The 17,599-nt window shown below is 45.1% G+C and overlaps 1 long non-coding RNA gene across 3 annotated transcripts in view; it reads right to left on the reverse strand.

The window, feature by feature from the left end:
- LOC115292084 overlaps nucleotides 1-12,938 on the reverse strand; it is a 32,156-nt gene extending 19,218 nt beyond the window's left edge. For 2 of the 3 annotated variants that reach the window (XR_003908791.1, XR_003908790.1), the window contains exons 1-3: nucleotides 12,741-12,938; nucleotides 7,334-7,366; nucleotides 3,316-3,413 (exon numbers count right to left, since the gene is read on the reverse strand). This is a non-coding gene — a long non-coding RNA (uncharacterized LOC115292084). Of the gene's footprint in view, nucleotides 1-3,315; nucleotides 3,414-5,011; nucleotides 5,105-7,333; nucleotides 7,367-12,740 lie in introns of all 3 variants that reach the window. The other variant, XR_003908792.1, reaches the window with a different exon arrangement.
- Between the last annotated feature and the right edge of the window lie 4,661 nt (nucleotides 12,939-17,599).

A 17,599-nucleotide genomic window follows, 5' to 3' on the forward strand; every position in this document is an offset into this window, starting at 1 on the left:
CTGTTCAGGAAGAGAAACGATTCTGTACCCTTCAAGGTTCACCTAGGTGATCTAAGAATTAAAGTGACAAGAGGCAGATTAATAGGAGAAAAAAAGTTTAGTTACATGCACAAGAAGGCCTGGTATTAAAATTGAGACTCCATGAAATAACCAAAGCAGGTACTTTTATGCTTTATAAACAAAGAATCAACAAATCTGTGAGAAATTGATGCGACAAAGAAAACTTAGGTCCACAAGCTTCAATTTTAAAGAAATTCTAACAGAATTTGAGCTAGGGTAGTAAGTTAGTAAAAGTAACACAGTATTCACACAGCCTTCTTATCTCTGAATTCCTTATCCGGTGATTAAAATTTATCTTTACATCCCAGTACAGGGAGGGTACCTTTCACATGGAGATTTATTTCCTGCTTTCTAGAAACAAAGCAGTTGGAGTGTTATTCTTGCACTGGCTGTTTCCTAAGTGACTTTAATCCAAAATAATATGCTGAAGTAGCACATTTTGGGGCAGTCTGCCCTTTGCCCCCACATGCACATTTTGTAGGTTAGGGCTTGGAATTCAACAGATGCCTTGGACCTACAATGACCCACACTTGTGACTTGGCCTTTTCCAACACTTGCTCCATTCCAGGTCCTTGGCTACCTTGACCTGCCTGTCCCATCCATACTCAGTCCACACCTTGTCAGCTGGCCTTGGGCTGCTGGTGGCCAACCAGACCCCTGGAGCGCTGGGCGGACCCAACCAACCGAAAAGCCTCAGGGTGAGGGGAGCCCATATTGGAAAAAAATTTTCCAAGGCCACAGATTCAAACTGGCAGTTGTCAGTCCCCATTTGGATTGGCTCTCTGATGCTGTCGTGGGCTTTTCTAACAATCAAGGCTCCCAGGTGTGTGTGTGTGTGTGTGTGTGTGTGTGTGTGTGTGTGTGTGTCTTTCTCTCTCTCTCTTTTTTAAGTGTATTTTTTTAGAGAGAGATAACGTGAGAGTTGGGGAGGAAGCAAGGAGAAAGGGAAAGAGAGAGAAGCCCAAGCAGGCTTCCACACTGTCAGTGCAGAGCCCGATGCAGGGCTCGAACCCACAAAACATGAGATCATAAAAGTTTCTTAAGGAGGGTTCCCAGACCATCCTGCCTCATCTGCCCTGGCAGGGCTGACCAGATCCCTTCAGCTCTGCCCCCAGGGGGGAATAGTCACATTTGTGTAGATTAGTGCTTAGAATTAGGCAGATTCCTTGGACACTCAACAGTGTACTCCCATGGTCCAGCCTCTCCAGAAACTTACCCTGTTCTAGGTTCCTGCCCACCCTGACCTGAGCAGCTGGAGAATGTATAACACACACCCCATCAATTTGCCAAGGGCAGCCAGGGCCCTCCAGGTCAGCAGAGCTAGGGTGGGTCTGAATCACCTGTATCACCAACAGGGCAGAGGGTGTCCACCTCCCCAAATTCTGAGATGGCAGCTTTTAACTGGCAACAGTCAGTCCCCATTTGGACTGGCTGTTTGATAGGGTCCTGAGTTTACAAGGCTTCCAGGCGTCTCATATTGGAGGAGACCCTGACCAGTGGGCCCAGCCCCACCTTGGCAAGGCAATCCACTTTCCTCTAGCTGACCATAGGCTGCAGAGCTGCAGTCCAGGCCCATGAAGCTCTGGAAACACCCCAGCCCCCTGCCTGGCCTCATGGTGGAGGGACTCCACATCAGGAAAACCTTTCTGAGGCAGATTTAAACTGGTGACAGTCAGTTGCCATGGGGACTGGCTGCCTGATGGGGTCCTGGGTTTCCCCAGCAATTGGGGCTCCCACGTATCTCTTCTTGGAGCATACCCCAACCACCCTGTGTGGGCCCACCCTGGCAAGGCAGTCCAGATTCCTCAGCCCTGCCTTCAGGGGGACTATACACGTTTGTGAAAATCAGCCCTTGGAATTAGACGCAAGTAGCCTGCTCCTGGGACCCAGCCTCTCCCTACAGCTTTCTTGTTTTATGGCCCTGGCTCTCCTGCCCTGTGCCACTCATGCATGTACAATGTATACTCTGTCAGATGGCCTTTGGCTCCGGAAGCCCTCTAGGCCCGTCGGATTCAGGCTGTTCTCCAAAACCTGCCTAGCCTCCGGGGTGGAAAGTGCCCATTCCATATAAGTCTTTCTGAGGCTACAGCTTTAATGTGGTGACAGTGCCATTGGACTGAATGCCTGACTGGTCCCTGGCTTCCCCCCTCTTTAAGGTTCCCAGGTGTCTATTCTGAAAGATACCCTGGCTATCCTTCTCTACACAGCCCTGGCCAGGTGGCACATTTTCGCCGTCCTGTCTTCAGGAGAACATGCACCTTTGTATAGGTTAAGGCTTGGAATTAGGCAGCTCCAAGTACTCTCAATATCCCTCTCCTAAGAACTGGCCTATTTCAAGACCATAGCAACCCTGACCTGCTGAGGTTGTGCATGCTCAGATCACACCCTAGAAGCATGCATTGGGCTATAAGGGGCACCCCAGACCATGCAGCTGGGCAGGACCCCAACCCCCAGAATCTGGGTATAGAAAGCCCACAAACCAATCATGTTTTTGAGGCTCCATTTTAAACCAGGGACTGTCAGTCTCCATTTGGATGGCCAACTGATGGTATCCCAGGCTTTTCCATCAATTAAGGCTCCCAGGTGTCTCTTACTGGAGGGTACCCAGATCACCCTGTGCATGCCCACCCTGGCAAGGCAGTCCAGATTCCTCCAGCTCTGCCCAGAGGGAGAATATGCACATTTGTGTAAGCTAAGCATAGAATGAGGTAGATGCCTTGGAACCCCAACAGATCCTGTGCCTCTCCAGAAACCTGCCCTGTTCCAGGTCCCTGGCTTCCCAAATCAGTGCTATCTGCACGTGTGTAGTAACACACCCTGCCAACCTGCTGAGGCCAGTCAGGGTCCTCCAGGCCGGCAGAGCTTGGGTTAGTCCCCCAAACCAGTATAGTCTCTAAGGTGGAGGGTGCCAACCTCCCCAAAATCTTTGTGAGATGGCAGCTTTAAGCTGTCAACAGTCATGGGGCACCTGGGTGGCTCAGTGCATTAAGCATCCAACCGATTTCTGCTCAGGTCATGATCTCACAGTTCATGGGTTCGAGCCCTGTGTTGGGCTCTGTGTTGACAACTCAGAGCCTGTAGCATGCTTCAGATTCTGTGTCTCCCTCTCTCTCTGCCCCTCACCTGCTCACACTCTGTTTCTGTCTCTCTCTCTCTCTCTCTCTCTCTCAAAAATAAACAAACATTTAAAAAAATTTAAGCCGTCAACAGTCAGTACCCTTTTGGACTGGCTGCTCAATGGGGTCCTAGGCTTACCGGTAATCAAGGCTTACGGATATCTCTTTCCCAGAGGATAGCACAGCAGCACACCAGGCCCCATCTTGGCAAGGCAGTCCAGACTCCTCCAGCCATACCTTCAGATGGAGTATGTATGCATATGTGAATAGGTTAGGGTTTGGAATTAGGCTGATCCTTGTACCCCCAATAGCTCAGTCTTGTGACCAAGCCTTTCCAGACTCTTGCCCTATTGCTGATCCCTGACCTGCAAAGCTCACACGTGCATAGAAGGCACCTCATCAGCCCACCAGGGGCAGCTGGTGCCTTCCAGGCCACTGGAGCTGGTTGGTCCCAACCACTTGCATAGCCCCCTGGGCAGAGGAATCCTGCCCCTGAAATTGTTTCTGAGGTGGCAGCTTTAAACTGGCTTTAAACAGCATCATTTGGGGCCCCTGGCTACTGCAGCAACCAAGGCTTTCAGGTATCTCTTATTAGAGGAGATCCTGGCCAGTTATCCTGGCCCCATTCTGGCAAGGCAGCCCACTTTCCTCCAGCTCTGCCTTCAGGGGGAATATGCTCATTTGTTTAAAATAAAACTTGGAATTAAGCAGATTTCAGGTACCCCAAATAGTTTGCTCCTGTTATCCAGCTTCTACTTTCAGTTGCCCTGGTCCACGTCCCTGGCTACCTGGACCTGCGTGGCCCACACATGTATAGTCTGTCCCTCATCAGCTGGCCCTTGGCTGAAGGGGGCACTCCAAGCCCCTGGTGCTCCAGGAGGACCCCAACCCCCTGCACTGCCTTGGGGTGGAGGGAACCCACAGTAGGAAAATCTTTCTGAGGCAGAAGATTTAAACTAGTGACAACTGGTCTCCATTTGGACTGGCTGCCCTATGGGGCTCCCACATATTTCTTCTTGGAGCATACCCCAACCGCTCTGTGTGAACCACCCTAGCAAGGCAGTCCAGATTCCTCAGCCCTGCCTTCAGGGGGACTATGCACATTTGTGAAAATCAGCCCTTGGAATTAGATGCAAGTAGCCTGCTCCTGGGACCCAGCCTCTCCCTACAGCTTTCTTGTTTTATGGCCCTGGCTCTCCTGCCCTGTGCTACCTGTAAACATGCAGTCCATACTGTCAGGTGGCCTTTGGGTGCCCAAGCCCCCTAGGTCTGTTGGGCTTAGGACTTTCTCCAAACCATTCCCAAGCTCCATTGTGGAGAGTGCACACTCCTTACAAATCTTCTGAGGCTGCAGCTTTAACTGGCAACAGATAGTCCACATTTAGAATGGATTACCTGATGTGATCCTAGGCTTCTCCAGTAAGCAGGGCTCCCAGGTGGCTCTTATTGGAGGGCATCCCAACTACCTGACCCACCTTGGCAGGTCTGGCCAGATTCCTCTAGCTCTGCCCTCTGGTGGAATATGAGCATCTGTATAGGTGAATGCTTTGAATTAGGCAGATGTCAGGAACCCTCCATGCTTCTCTCCCTGTGAACAGGCCCTTCAGGACATTGTCCTGTTCCAGGACCTTGGCTACCCTGACGTGCATTGACCACGAATGTAGTGTCTGCACACTGTTACCATTTCCTGGACTGCAGGGGCACCCTGGGTCCATGGAGCTCCGGTAGGACACCAACCATATAAGTGGTCTCAGGGTGTAGGGAGCCCAGCAGCTGAGAGTTATTTCTTAGGCTCCATTTTACATTGAGGACTGTCAGTCCCCATTTGTGTGTACCTGACCATTCCGTGGGTCCCATCCTGGAAAGGTGGTCCAGATTCCTCCAGTTCCACTCTCAGTTGAACAGGCGAATTTGTGTTATGTTAGAGCCTGGAATTAGGGAGATATGTTATAGCCTCAATAGGTTGCACCTGTTATCTGGCTTTCACATACACCTGTTCCTGGCTACTTTACATAGCAGTATGCACTTGTCAGTCTGCCCAGGCAGCCAGTGCCCTCCAGGCCTAGGATTTCATGCCAAGTCTTCAACCACGTGCATAGCATTTTGGGTGGATGTAGCTCACCACCAAAAATCTTTCTGAGGAAGCAGCTTTAAACTGGCTACCGTGAGCCCACATGGTCTAGCTGCATGATAGGGTCAGGGTCTTGTCACAATCAAGAATCCTAGGTGCCTCTTATTGAAGGATACCTTCGCAGGTCAGAGTAGCAGGGAACAGGTCAATGTCAGGTAAGGCCCAGGCACAGGAGGGGACTATTGGAGGTAATTGAGCTGCCTAATCCCAAGCCTTCTGGTACACAAATGCACACATTCACCTGAAGGCAGAGCGGGGTGAATCTGAACTGCTCTGCAAGGTTCTACATTGGTTTGGCTGACCAACGTATCCTCCAACAAGAGACACCAGGGAGCCCACTTGCAGCAGAAGCCCAGGACATCTGGCAAGCAGTGCACAGCGGGATGGCAGTCTCTCATTTCAGCTGACACCTTAGAGTGATTTTGGGAGGTGGAGGGTGGGCTTCCTCCACTTTTTGCAATGCAGGTGGTTAGGGATGGGACCTACCTCCATAGGCCTAGAGGGCCCTTCTGCCCAAAGGCAGTTGACAGTGTGTGTGTGTGTGTGTGTGTGTGTGGTGCATGTGCCAGACTCACACATCCCTGTGGTCAGGGTCCTGGAAAAGGGTAAGTGTTGGGAAAGGCTGGGGCACAGGAGAACGCCCAGAGGTTCTTTGGAAGTACAAAACATCAGCCTAATTGCAAGGCCTACCTACCATTGTACACTATTCTCCCCCTCCAAGGCAGAGCTGGAAGTTTATCAACTTCCTTGCCAGGAAGAGGCCAGGCAGGCAGGGCAGGTTTCCTCCATTAGGAAACATCTGGAAGCACTAGTCTCCACTGAAACCTGGGATAAGGAAGCAAGTCCATAGAAACACTGTTAGCCATTTCCAGTTGCCGCCTCAGAGTGATTTTCAGGAGGTGGGATCCCACCACACAGAGGTTATGCAGGTGGCTGAGTCCTGGCCAGAGTTCCATGGGCTTCAGTGCCGAGTCTGCCCAAGACCTGCTTCTGAGTGCAAACAAGTGATGCAAACAAAGTGAGCATGCACAGGTGGCATGGGCCAGGGTGCAAGGACCTAAACAGGTCAAGCATCTGGAGAGGCCAGGTCACTGGAGGAGGCTCTGGGGGTTACATCTACCTAATCCAAGCCATAATCTACACAAATGTGCATATTTCCACTGATGGCAGAGCCTGGGTAATCTGGGTTGTCTTGCCAGGGCTGGAATGTGTGGTCTGGCCCAGGTCTCCTGCAAGAGGAGACACCTGAAAGCCTTGATTGCTGCCCAGAAGCCTGGGACTCCAGCAAACAGTAGGTCCACATGGGGTCCCCACTCACCCATTTCAGTGGCTGTCTCAGAGTGGTTTTCAGGGGAGGTCTCCCTCCCTTCCTGAAGATGTGCAGGTAGTTAAGGGTAGGCCCTAGCTCCACAGGCCTCGAGGGTTCTGGCTGCCCAAGGGTGAATGACAAGGGGGTGCACTGCTCCTGCGTGTGTCACGCAAGTCAGGGTGGCCAGGAGCCTGGAACAGGGTGGGGCCAGATCACAGCAGCAGTGTTTTTCTGGCACCTGGCATCTGTCTAATTCCAAGCCTTATTTTACACAAATGTGCACATTCCTCCCTAAGGCAGAGGTGGAGGAAAGTGCAGGGACTTGCCAGCATGGAGCAGCCAGAACGGCTATCCAATAATAGACACGTGGGAGCATTGATGGCTGGATAAGCCCAGGCAGCCAATCCAAATGGGGACTGTTTGTCACTGGTTTAAAGCTACCACCTCAGAAAGATTTTTGAGGTGGCACTTTCCACCCTGGAGGATATGCAGATTTTGGAGACCAGCCTGAGCCCAACAGGCCTGGAAGGCCAACAGCCAAAGTCCAGCTGACAAGGTGTGGTCTGCACACCTGTGAGCAGCGCAGGTTAGGGTAGCTAGGGACCAGAAACAGGGCAGGTCTCTGGAGAGGCCAGGTCACAGGAGCAGACTTTTGGGGGTACAAGGTATCTGCTTAATTCCAAGTGCTAACCTACACAAATGCACATATAGACTTACCTCAGAGACATTGTGGATCTTGTTTCCAGACCACTGTAATAAAGCAAATATTGCAACAAAGTTAAATCAAATGAAGTTTTTTGTTTTTCAGTGCATATAAAAGTTATGTTTACATTACAATCTGTTAAGTGTGTAATAGCATTAGGTCTTTAAAAAATAATGTACATACCTTAAAAATATAGTACTTTATTGCTAGGGACTCAATTGGTTAAGTGCCCGACTCTTGACTTAGCTCAGGTCATGACCTCGTATTTTTGAGTTCCAGCCCTGTGTCAGGTTCTGCACTGACAGCACAGAGCCTGTTTGGGATTCTCTCTCTCTCTGTCTCTGCCCCTCTCCTGCGTGCGCGCGCGCGCGCGCGCGCGCGCGCTCTCTCTCTCTCTCTCTCTCTCTCTCTCTCAAAATAAAATAAAAACTAAAAAATATTTTATTGCTAAAAAATGCTAACCATCATCTGAGCTTTCAGCAATTACTAACTGCTGATCTCAGATCACCATAATAAATAATGAAAAAGTTAGAAATAGTGAATTGCCAAAATGTGACACAGAGACATGAAATGAGCAAATGTTGTTAGAAAATGACACTGCTTGACTTGTTCAAGGTAGGGTTGCCACAAAACTTTAATTTATTAAAAAAAAATCTATGAAGCACAGTAAGATGAAGCACACAAAACGAGCATACACTCTTCCTGAATTTGGGTAGACTTAGGACTCCTTCGGCCAATACTTTACAGCAGATCCAACAGGGAGGCTGGGTCATAAAAGGCAATGCGGCATTGGCCTTATGCACTAGAGCATTTGAGGCTCGAGCCCTGAACTGCCACATAAAAGTCTAGTTACCCAGAGGACACTCACTATAAGGAAGCCAACCCACACAAAGTAGCCAAGAGTAGTTGCTCCTAGTCTTTGAGCCAGACCAGCCCAAAGGACTTCTAGGAGAAGAATCAACCATACTGTACTTGGTCTGAATTTCTGACCCACAAAATCTATGAACATAATGGTTGTTTCCAAGATGCTAAATTTAGGTCAGTTTGTTATGCAGCAAAAGAAACTGTAATGGAGTATGAGGGTCTATTCCAATCATCTGCAGAATGGAAGTTCACAATACTTTGGAATAGTTTTTCCAAATAATCTAAAGAAATCTTTGTACATCTGTGTTGTCCCACTTGAGAGCTTCAGAACAGGTAAAGCCTAGTCCCTTTAGTTAATGCTTTCTGTTCAAACTACTTGTTAGTTGCGTGAGCCTCTATCTTAGTGCTAAGACAGTAGAATAAAGTTACTAAACCTTTTCTTCCTCAAGTTTATTTATTTTGAGAGAGAGAGGGAGAGGGCATGCACACACAGGGAAGGGGCAGAGACAGAGGGAGAGAGAATCCCAAGCAGGCTCCATGAAGACAGCACCCACTGTGGAGCTCGATCTCACAACTGTGAGATCATGACCTGAGCCAAAATCAAGAGTTGGAAGCTTAACTGACTGAGCCACTCAGGTGCCTCTAAACCTTGTTCTTTGAGCCCCCATTTCAAATTGTAGCTCATGAACACAGGTGTTAGTAAAAGGCATCGCACGTTTTCCAATAAAAGAATTGATTAGCCTAAGTCCTCAAGTGATGATATTTATGTCTGTGTTTATAGTTCTAGCAGTAAAAATGTCAATATTATTGCTGACATTTTAAAGACTAATACATTTTTATTTGTATTGTAAATCCAGAAAAATAAAATTAACCCCCAACAATGCTCCTGCTTAGTTTTTTGTCTTTAAAATAGTGTATATAGTAAGGATAATTATAAAGCCCTATAAATATATAAAAAGTTTTTGGAATAAGCAAACTTGGTGTTTGTACCATGCTGGGATCCAGGTTCCTAACTTTATGATAAATGTAAGATATAAAAGATATAAAAGATAAAAATCACTACTCTTGAAGGTAGAATTTTGGGGGGAAAAGAATAATATAGAATAACAGTACTTCTGTGAATTGTAAACTTCAGGATAGAGATATAACATTACACAGACATATTTTATATGTATATAACATATAATTTACGCTAATATAAACGTTTGGGTTAAAATCATAGATTATATCATTTTTTCTGTTTTCACTTTTCACTGAAATCAACATTTAAAAAATTCTCTTTCTTTTTCTCCCCAGTTTTACTGAGATAGAACTGACATATAATATTATGTAAGGTTAAGATGAACAATGTGATGATTTGATACACACATATATTGTGAAATATTGACTACAATAAGGGTAGTCAACACATCCCCCCCCACAGAATTACCATTTTGTTGTTTTTGTTGTCATTATATTGAGAACATTTAAGATCTGCTCTGCTTTGGGGGAAAACTAGATAACTGCATGCAGGAAAATGAAATTGGACCCTTATCTTTTACCACTCACAAAAATGAACGCAAATGGATTAAAGACTTAAACATATGACCGGAAACCATATAGCTCCTAGAATAGAACAGCAAAAAGCTCCTTGACATTGGTCTTGCAGCAATTTTCTGGATATGACACCAAAAGCAAGAATCAATAAACGGGACCATATCAAACTAACAAAACACACACAGCAAAAGAAACTACTATTAAAATTAAAAGGCAACCTACAGAATGGGAGAAGATATTTGCAAATTATATGATAAGGGGATAATTTCCAAAATATATAAAGAACTCACACAATAGCATAAAACAAAACAAAAGCCTGATTAAAAAAATAGGCAGAGAAATTGAATAGAGTCTTCCAAAGATGACATACAAATGATCAACTAGCATATGAAAAGGTGCTTCCATCACTAATCATCAGGGAAATACAAATCAAAACCACGAGATATATCACCTCATGCTTGTTGGAATAGCTCTTATCAAAAAGACCAGAGATAAGTGTTGGTGAAGTTGCAGAGGAAAAGGAATTCGTGTGCACTGTTGGTAGGAATGTAAATTGGTACAGCCACTGTGGCAAACAGTCGAGAGAAGTTCCTCAAAAAATTAAAAATAGTATTACCATGTGATCCAGCAATCCCACTTCCAGACATATAGCCAAAGGAATTAAAATCAGGATCTCATAGAGATATCTGCACTCCCATGTTTATTGCAGTGTTATTCACAATGGCCAAGATATGGAAACCATGTAGGCATCCATCAATGGATGAATAACCAAAATGTGGTGTATACATATAATGGAATACTATTCAGTCATGATGAGAAAAGAAATTCTACCATTTGGGACAACTTGGATGAACTTTGAGGGCATTATACTAAGCCAGACAGAGAAAGAGAAATACTGTATGATCTCACTTATATGTGGAATCTAAAAAAGCCCAACTCATAGAAAAGGTAGAGTAGTAGTTACCAAAGGCTGGTCGAAGGGGGTGGGGAATGGGGCGATAAACTTCCATTTATAAGAGGAATACGTTCTGGAATGTAATGTACATCCTGGTGAATATGGAATAGTATTTGTCTTTCTGTTTCACTTAGTTTAATGCACTCAAGTTCCCAATTTTTTTTTAAAGTTTATTTATTTATTTTGGGAGAGAGTTTGTGAGCAGGGGAGAGGCAGAAAGAAGGGGAAAGAAAGAATCCCAAACAGTTTCCGCATGTGGAGCCTGATTCAGGGCTCGAACTCATGATTTAAGGCAAAATCAAGAGTCGGATGCTTAACCGACTGAGCCACTCAGGTGCCCCTCCAATTATTTTTGAATTATGGAATACAGACCAGTGTATTTTCTTTCACTATAGAAAAATAAAACAAACTTCAGGACTACCCTCAAATCAATATACAAAATGTTTCCAATCAATTTCTGCAAATTACTGTTGACCAAGCAGAGTAAGACAAGTAAACTGTCTTAGCGAATTCTATAATTCATTCAAAAGTAAATATTATTACTAGATATAGTGATTCAGAGACTAGAAAATTGGAAAAGGCAGAAATTCTGACTCAGTGTAGGTCTGTAACGTGAGGCAAGTGACTCTGTGCTTTAGGTTCCCCAACATATATGGGGATGTTGCAGATAATAACATCTACTGGCAGAACTGCAAACAGGTGCCACCATACTGAGAAGCCTTTAGGGTGGCCATTTAGTCTGGAAACACTGATATACCATCTCATTATATATGAAACAGAGCAACAGAACTAGGACTACTTTTCGTGGGACAGCTAAAGCTACAGATTCCATGAAAGACACAAATCATCTAAGAAAATGTATTACTGAGGCACGTGCAGGGATTGATTGGAAATGATGTATTTCTTTCATAGAACGGGCAGTGATCTCATTTTGAGCTGAGTAGAGTACCTGTTTATATATTTTTTCTCCTGTTTCTGATTACAAACAACGCACCACATACTCCCTTCTCCTCTTTCTCATACCTCTTCTTCTCTTTTCTTCTCTACACATACATACACACTCCTATTTTCACTACTATGAAAGAATGAAAGCTTTAACCAGAGGGAATTTTAGATCTATTCATACACAAACTTACCCACCCCCCAAAAAACTTCCCTTAACACAAAAAAATAAACTAAAAATTTTCTATTTCCTTGTAAAGGTATTTTAATTTTTTCTTTTTTTAGCGAGAGAGAAAGAGAGAGAGTGAGCAGGGGAGGGGCAGAGAGAGAGAGAGAGACACAGAATCCAAAGCAGGCTCTCAGCTGTCAGCACCGCGGCCAGGTGGGCTCAAACTCACCCACTGGGAGATCATGAGCTGAGGCAAAGTCAGAGGGCTCAACCAACTGAGCCACCCAGGTGTCCCCACTTTCACAGGTGTTTTAAAAAGGGATTTTTAAAGGGAAGGAAAGGCTGACTCAACTATCAAGAAAACAGAAAGTTAAACAGAGAAAGCAAAAGAGGGTAAGGGCAAGAGCCAGAATAACGGAAAAGAGGAAAAGACCAGTGAGGAAGGAAACCAAAAAAAGTGGCGATAGAGGCCCAGGTCCAGCAGCGAGTTCTTAAAGGCAGCTGTAGTCAAACTGGCAAGAGTATTGGCATTGTGAAAGCAGTGACCTGAATTCCATGCCTAATGAGCAAGTCACACAAATCTTTGTATCTATTTCACTACCCCTAAACAAAACCTTCACCCCTTATAAGTTTAAATTCTTTTTTTTTTTTTTTTGGTAATACCTTGATTTTCATTATGGCTTTAAACAGATTACAAAACGATTAAAGCTCTTTAACAGTTTTTATACCCACGCTTTCTCGAAGACACTCCTGGATAATTCAAATGGAAACTAAATTTAAACTAAAATTACATCAATTTCACCAAGCCAGACTAGGTACTACTTATCCCAGCCTCCATATACAAAGTTACGATTTTACGGACGTCACTTTCTTTCAACTTACACAAGAGAACACATAAAAATAACAAGTAAAAGCCCCCAAGTAAATCTAAATAACGACACATTTTGCAGCTTACTTCTAAGAGAACTTTCAGCTTGGAAGGAGCTGGAACTGGGGTGAGGGCCGTTTTCTCCCTTATTAGGAAACGGGAACAGTTTAAAGACTTAATTTGAAGTCTTAGGAAATTACAAGTGCTTTCCTTTACAAAACAAGCTCAGGTTGGGGGAGGAGCAGACAACCTGCCCATCCGGCCGGCCCCTCACTCCGCCCTAGATCAAGACTGAGAGGATTCTGCGACTGACGTCACAAGAGACCGGGCGCCGCCGGAGGGCGAGAGGAGGAGATTGGTACGTCACGCCCGCTCCGGCGCGGAAGTCGGGCGCGCCGAGAGAGCCCACAAATTAGATCCGGCAGCTGGCGGAGGGAGCTGCTCAACCTCAGCCGCCAGCTGGCCGAGTGCGCTGCGCGTGCGCGGGCTGTGCCTAGTTTTGCAGTTATTCTAGTTTGTGTGCGGTCCTCCCCGGCCGCCCCGGCTGCCTGGCAGCCTCCGGCCTTCCTAGAAATGACGGAGAGGGCGCGCTCTTTCCTCTCGGCTGTTGTGAAATAATTTCTGGCCTGGAGCTTCCGTTGACCCAGCCAGGCCTCGAACGAGTTCAGCAGCAGAGCCGGGCGCGATTGTCCCTGGGCGGACCGTGAGGCTTGGCGGGAGGACCTGGGGCCAAGGGTTGGTAGTCTGATGGGCTGCGGGCACCGAGCTTTCTCCAAGTTCTTAGCAAGGGGAAAAGGACTTTCCGATTGACCAGCCCACTTCAGTCACTAACCCCCACGTAGAGTCCTTCAGGAAACCTGCCTCTCCTCCAGTTTCTGGAGGGCTCTTTAGCCGCTGGCGGAGGGAGTTCTTGCCAGAGTCGTCTTGTAAAAAAAATTGTAAATGTGGTAATACTTACCTATTTAATTAAATTCATTTATTCAAAAGCACGCAGAATGTTACGAGGTTCTGCATGGAGAAGCACGAGCGAAGGTCAAATGATATCGTGGCCTTCATGTTTAAAAACAGTTCCTGAAGCCGAGGGGGTAGAAGTGAACTTTTTCAGCTTGTGTGTCCCCTGTAGCCACCTATTTCTCCCTAAACTTCCCGACCCCAGGGAAGAGACCAGGTTGGGATTTCAGTGTCAATAGATCCAAAACTGAGCTCAAAATAATCTCATGATTGACCAATGTCTAAAACAGCTCATCTCCAGAACCAGCTTTTAAATTCGAAGCCGATAGTCCTGCATGAATAATTCATACTTGAATGCTTCTACTCTGAAAATTAAGTATACACTAGAGATTTTTTTAAAGTTTATTTATTTTGAGAGAGCAAGTGAGCAGAGGACGAGCAGGAGAGATGGAGAGAGAGACTCCCAAGCAGGCTCCACGCTGCCAGCACAGAGCCGGAAGTGGGCCTCGACTCCAGGAAGCAAGCTCATGACCTGAGCCTAGATGGAGTCAGATACTTAACCGATTGACTGACCCACCCAGGCACCCTACACTAGACGGCAAAGCATTTAGCAATCCAGATTATATGTACTGATCCGTGCTTCCCACCTTAAGGAATAAGTGGGTTGTTTTTGAGATTCCAGTGATGTATATGTAAACAACTTCTGTGTTTCATAAAGCAATTATGTGTCAACCCTTAGTGCTTTCAGGATGTAGGATTTAAATACCTCTGAATTGTTTCTTGACTTGTAAACAGAAAAATCTTGTTCCATGGTAGATTTAAGGGAGGCCAATGAGCAACATCAGGTCTGCAGTGTGTGTGTCACTGTTACTATGAGGAAGCATTTCCCGGAGATAAAATGAGACTCACAATGTACATAATTTAAATCAATCTAAACAACATTGTCTCTAAAACACATTGTGGAAGGCCTGGAGAAAGGTGGTTCTTTCAGTTACATAGTAAGGAGTTATGAACTTTTTTCACTGTAAGAACAAATGTTACACCTGTCTTGGAAAACCAGCTTTTCGATTCAATCTTCTGATGCTGTCATGAAAAGAACATTGGATTGGACATCAGAAAAACCAGACTTCTAATCTCACTTCTGACATTTGATAATGAAATCTTGGTCAAGTCATTGCCTATCTCTGAACGTCTCTTTCCTCACTTTTAATGTGGTCTTTGTCATTCTCCCAAATTCTCCTGGGGGATTTTCCTCTTTGTTTTATTCTGGTCAGTCTCACTACTTTGTGGTCTTATCACCTAGCATGACATAGTTTAGTGGGTAGTCACTAGGAATTTGTTGAAATAATCCTTTCCAATTCTGTAAGGTTTCAACTGGGTGATTTTTCTTCTTTGAAACAATGTACAAAAGATATTGAGAACTCTTGTCAAAGAATCATCTCACAGGTGATTACAAAGGTGTGAAAAGGTATAATGGATAAATCTGGTGGATATCACCTTAACCAAATCATCAAAATTAACTAAAAATTGGACAATAATTGGATCCTGTATGCCCCTTGCTGTTAAATTTGGAGGTACAACATCATCAATGGGGTATTATGGGAAAATGTTCAACCTCAATCTAATCACAATCAGACAAATCCAAATTGAGGGACATGCTGTAAATCCACTGGCTTGGAATCATGAAAAATATAGAAGAAAAAAACCCAGAATTGTTAGAAAGAGATATGACAAATATATGTAGGGAAGTTGATGTGAAGCGCATTTATTTTTGTTATAATGTCCAAAATGGCTGAAGTGTTCCTCAGATTCCCAGTTACTTCTTGTTCCTGCTGAGAAGATGAATTCAGTGAGTAGGGTACTTCAGAAAAGATGATTTTTTTTTGTTTTAATGTTTTATTTATTTTTGATACAGAGGGAGACAGAGCGTGAGAGGGGGAGGGTCAGAGAGAGAGAAGGAGACACAGAACCGGAAGCAGGCTCCAGGCTCTGCGCTAGCTGTCAGCACAGAGCCCGACGCAGGGCTCGAACCCACAAATGTGAGATCTGACCTGAGCCGAAGTTGGAGGCTTAACCAACTGAGCCACCCAGGCGCCCCAGAAAAGATGATTCTTAATATTCTTAGAAGTTTCTACAGTGAAAGTCTGCTTATACTGAATGCTTATTGAAAATAGAAAACACAAGTAAATAGTCTGCTACTTCATTGCTCAATAAAATAATAACTCTGAGGGAGCCTGGGTGGCTCAATCAGTTAAGCATCTTACTTCTGCTCAGGCCATGATCTCAGTCTGTGGGTTCCAGCCCCATGTTGGGCTCTGTGCTAACAGCTCAGGGCCTGGAGCCTGCTTCAGATTCTGTGTCTCCCTCTCTCTCTGCCCCTCCCTTGCTCACTCTGTCTCTCTCTCAAAATAAAATAAAGACATTAAAAAAAAGATAATAACTCTCAATCCTTTAAAGGAAAACAGCATTTTTTAAAATGTCATTTTCAGGGACTTGCTAGGTGCCTTCTATGTTTAACAGCCTATCCTCAACCAGAGGAAAATAAACAGACTAATAAAAATAAAACTACTAGGAAAAAATTGAGGAAATAAATGTTCTTAATATTAGTTTCTGAGTTTATAGCTCTTCATTTTCTTGAGGTGATCACTGCTAGTAAATAAAAATTCAACTGAATGTTTGAAAGATCCAACTGGCTATATTGAATGATTTATAAATTGGGCAGTGTTCCATCTAGCAAATAGAAAGGAACGGCAAAGAGCTACAGAAAAGAAAAGGTTTTAAAAGCAGAGAAGGGATGGGATAAGGAAGTAATAAATGGAAAAATAAAAAGGATTATTTCAGTCAAGATCACCTTCCTTTGGGAGATAAAAGGCCTAATTAGGTGAATTACTTCACAAATGCCAACCAAGAAATTCCAGACCCATGGGTTAAGATTACATTCCTGAAGGTGGCTGAAACTGCAATTAAGTTAGAGGTTAGTTTTGGTTTGGTGATGTGGGCACTAATGACTCCTTTTAAACATTGCTTAAGACCCTCTAGAACTCCTGGGAGCCTCCGTAAATTAGGGTCCATTCCTAAACTCTTCTAGCCTCAGCCCACCCCTGCAGCCTCTTAGTCCCTGGTGTATACACACACACATATTCTAGCACACCTTTGTGTAGGTCTTTCAGTTAAGATGGGTTTGAGATGAAATAAAAAGGAAGTTATTTGTTCATGTAACTGAAAATTTTCAGGGATAAAAGAGAGGGTATGGCTACACGGGAGGACATAAATGAAGTCTTTGAGTTGGGATTCTATCTCTGGTCTCTGCTCTTTTCTCTGCTGGCTCCGTTCTCAAACTGGTTCCTTTGTCCAGTGTTAACCTGGCACTGTCAGTCTGGGCTTACATCTCCCTTCTCAACAGTCCCAGAAGGAACAAGCACTTCTTTCCCCTCCCCTGGTCAGGGTTACAGCAAAAGTCCTCGGTGTAACTGATCTCCTGAACCAGTTGCCAGGAGCAAGAGGAGAGGGGTGAGAAATGCTGGTCAGTTTGTGAGCTAGGGAAGAGTTCAGCCCTACCCAAAACACCTACACTGAGAATGGAGAAGTTGTTGGTCCCCAAGGGGAAATGGAAGAAGGGAGACTAGATGCTGAGCAGGCTAAAACAAGAGATGTCCACTATCTTTCTCAACACACCTAGCAATTTCACACTTCCCTAACTAACATGGCTCCTGTATTCCCTCTGTTTAAAATAATCTTCCAGGGCGCCTGGGTGGCTCAGTTGGTTAAGCATCTGACTTTGGCTTGGGTCATGATCTCATGGTTCCTGAGTTCCAGCCCCACATTGTGCTCTGTGCTGACAGCCCAGGGCCAGGAGCCTGCTTCAGATTCTGTCTCCCTCTTTCTCTGTCCCTCCCCTGCTTGTGTGCTTGCACACCTGCTTGCTCACTCGCTCTCTCAAGAACAAACATTAAAAAGAATTACACAAAATAACTCTTACACAATTATCCTTCTGA

The sequence above is a fragment of the Suricata suricatta genome, chromosome 5 (genome assembly GCF_006229205.1).
Source record: "Suricata suricatta isolate VVHF042 chromosome 5, meerkat_22Aug2017_6uvM2_HiC, whole genome shotgun sequence".
Classification (NCBI taxonomy): domain Eukaryota; kingdom Metazoa; phylum Chordata; class Mammalia; order Carnivora; family Herpestidae; genus Suricata; species Suricata suricatta.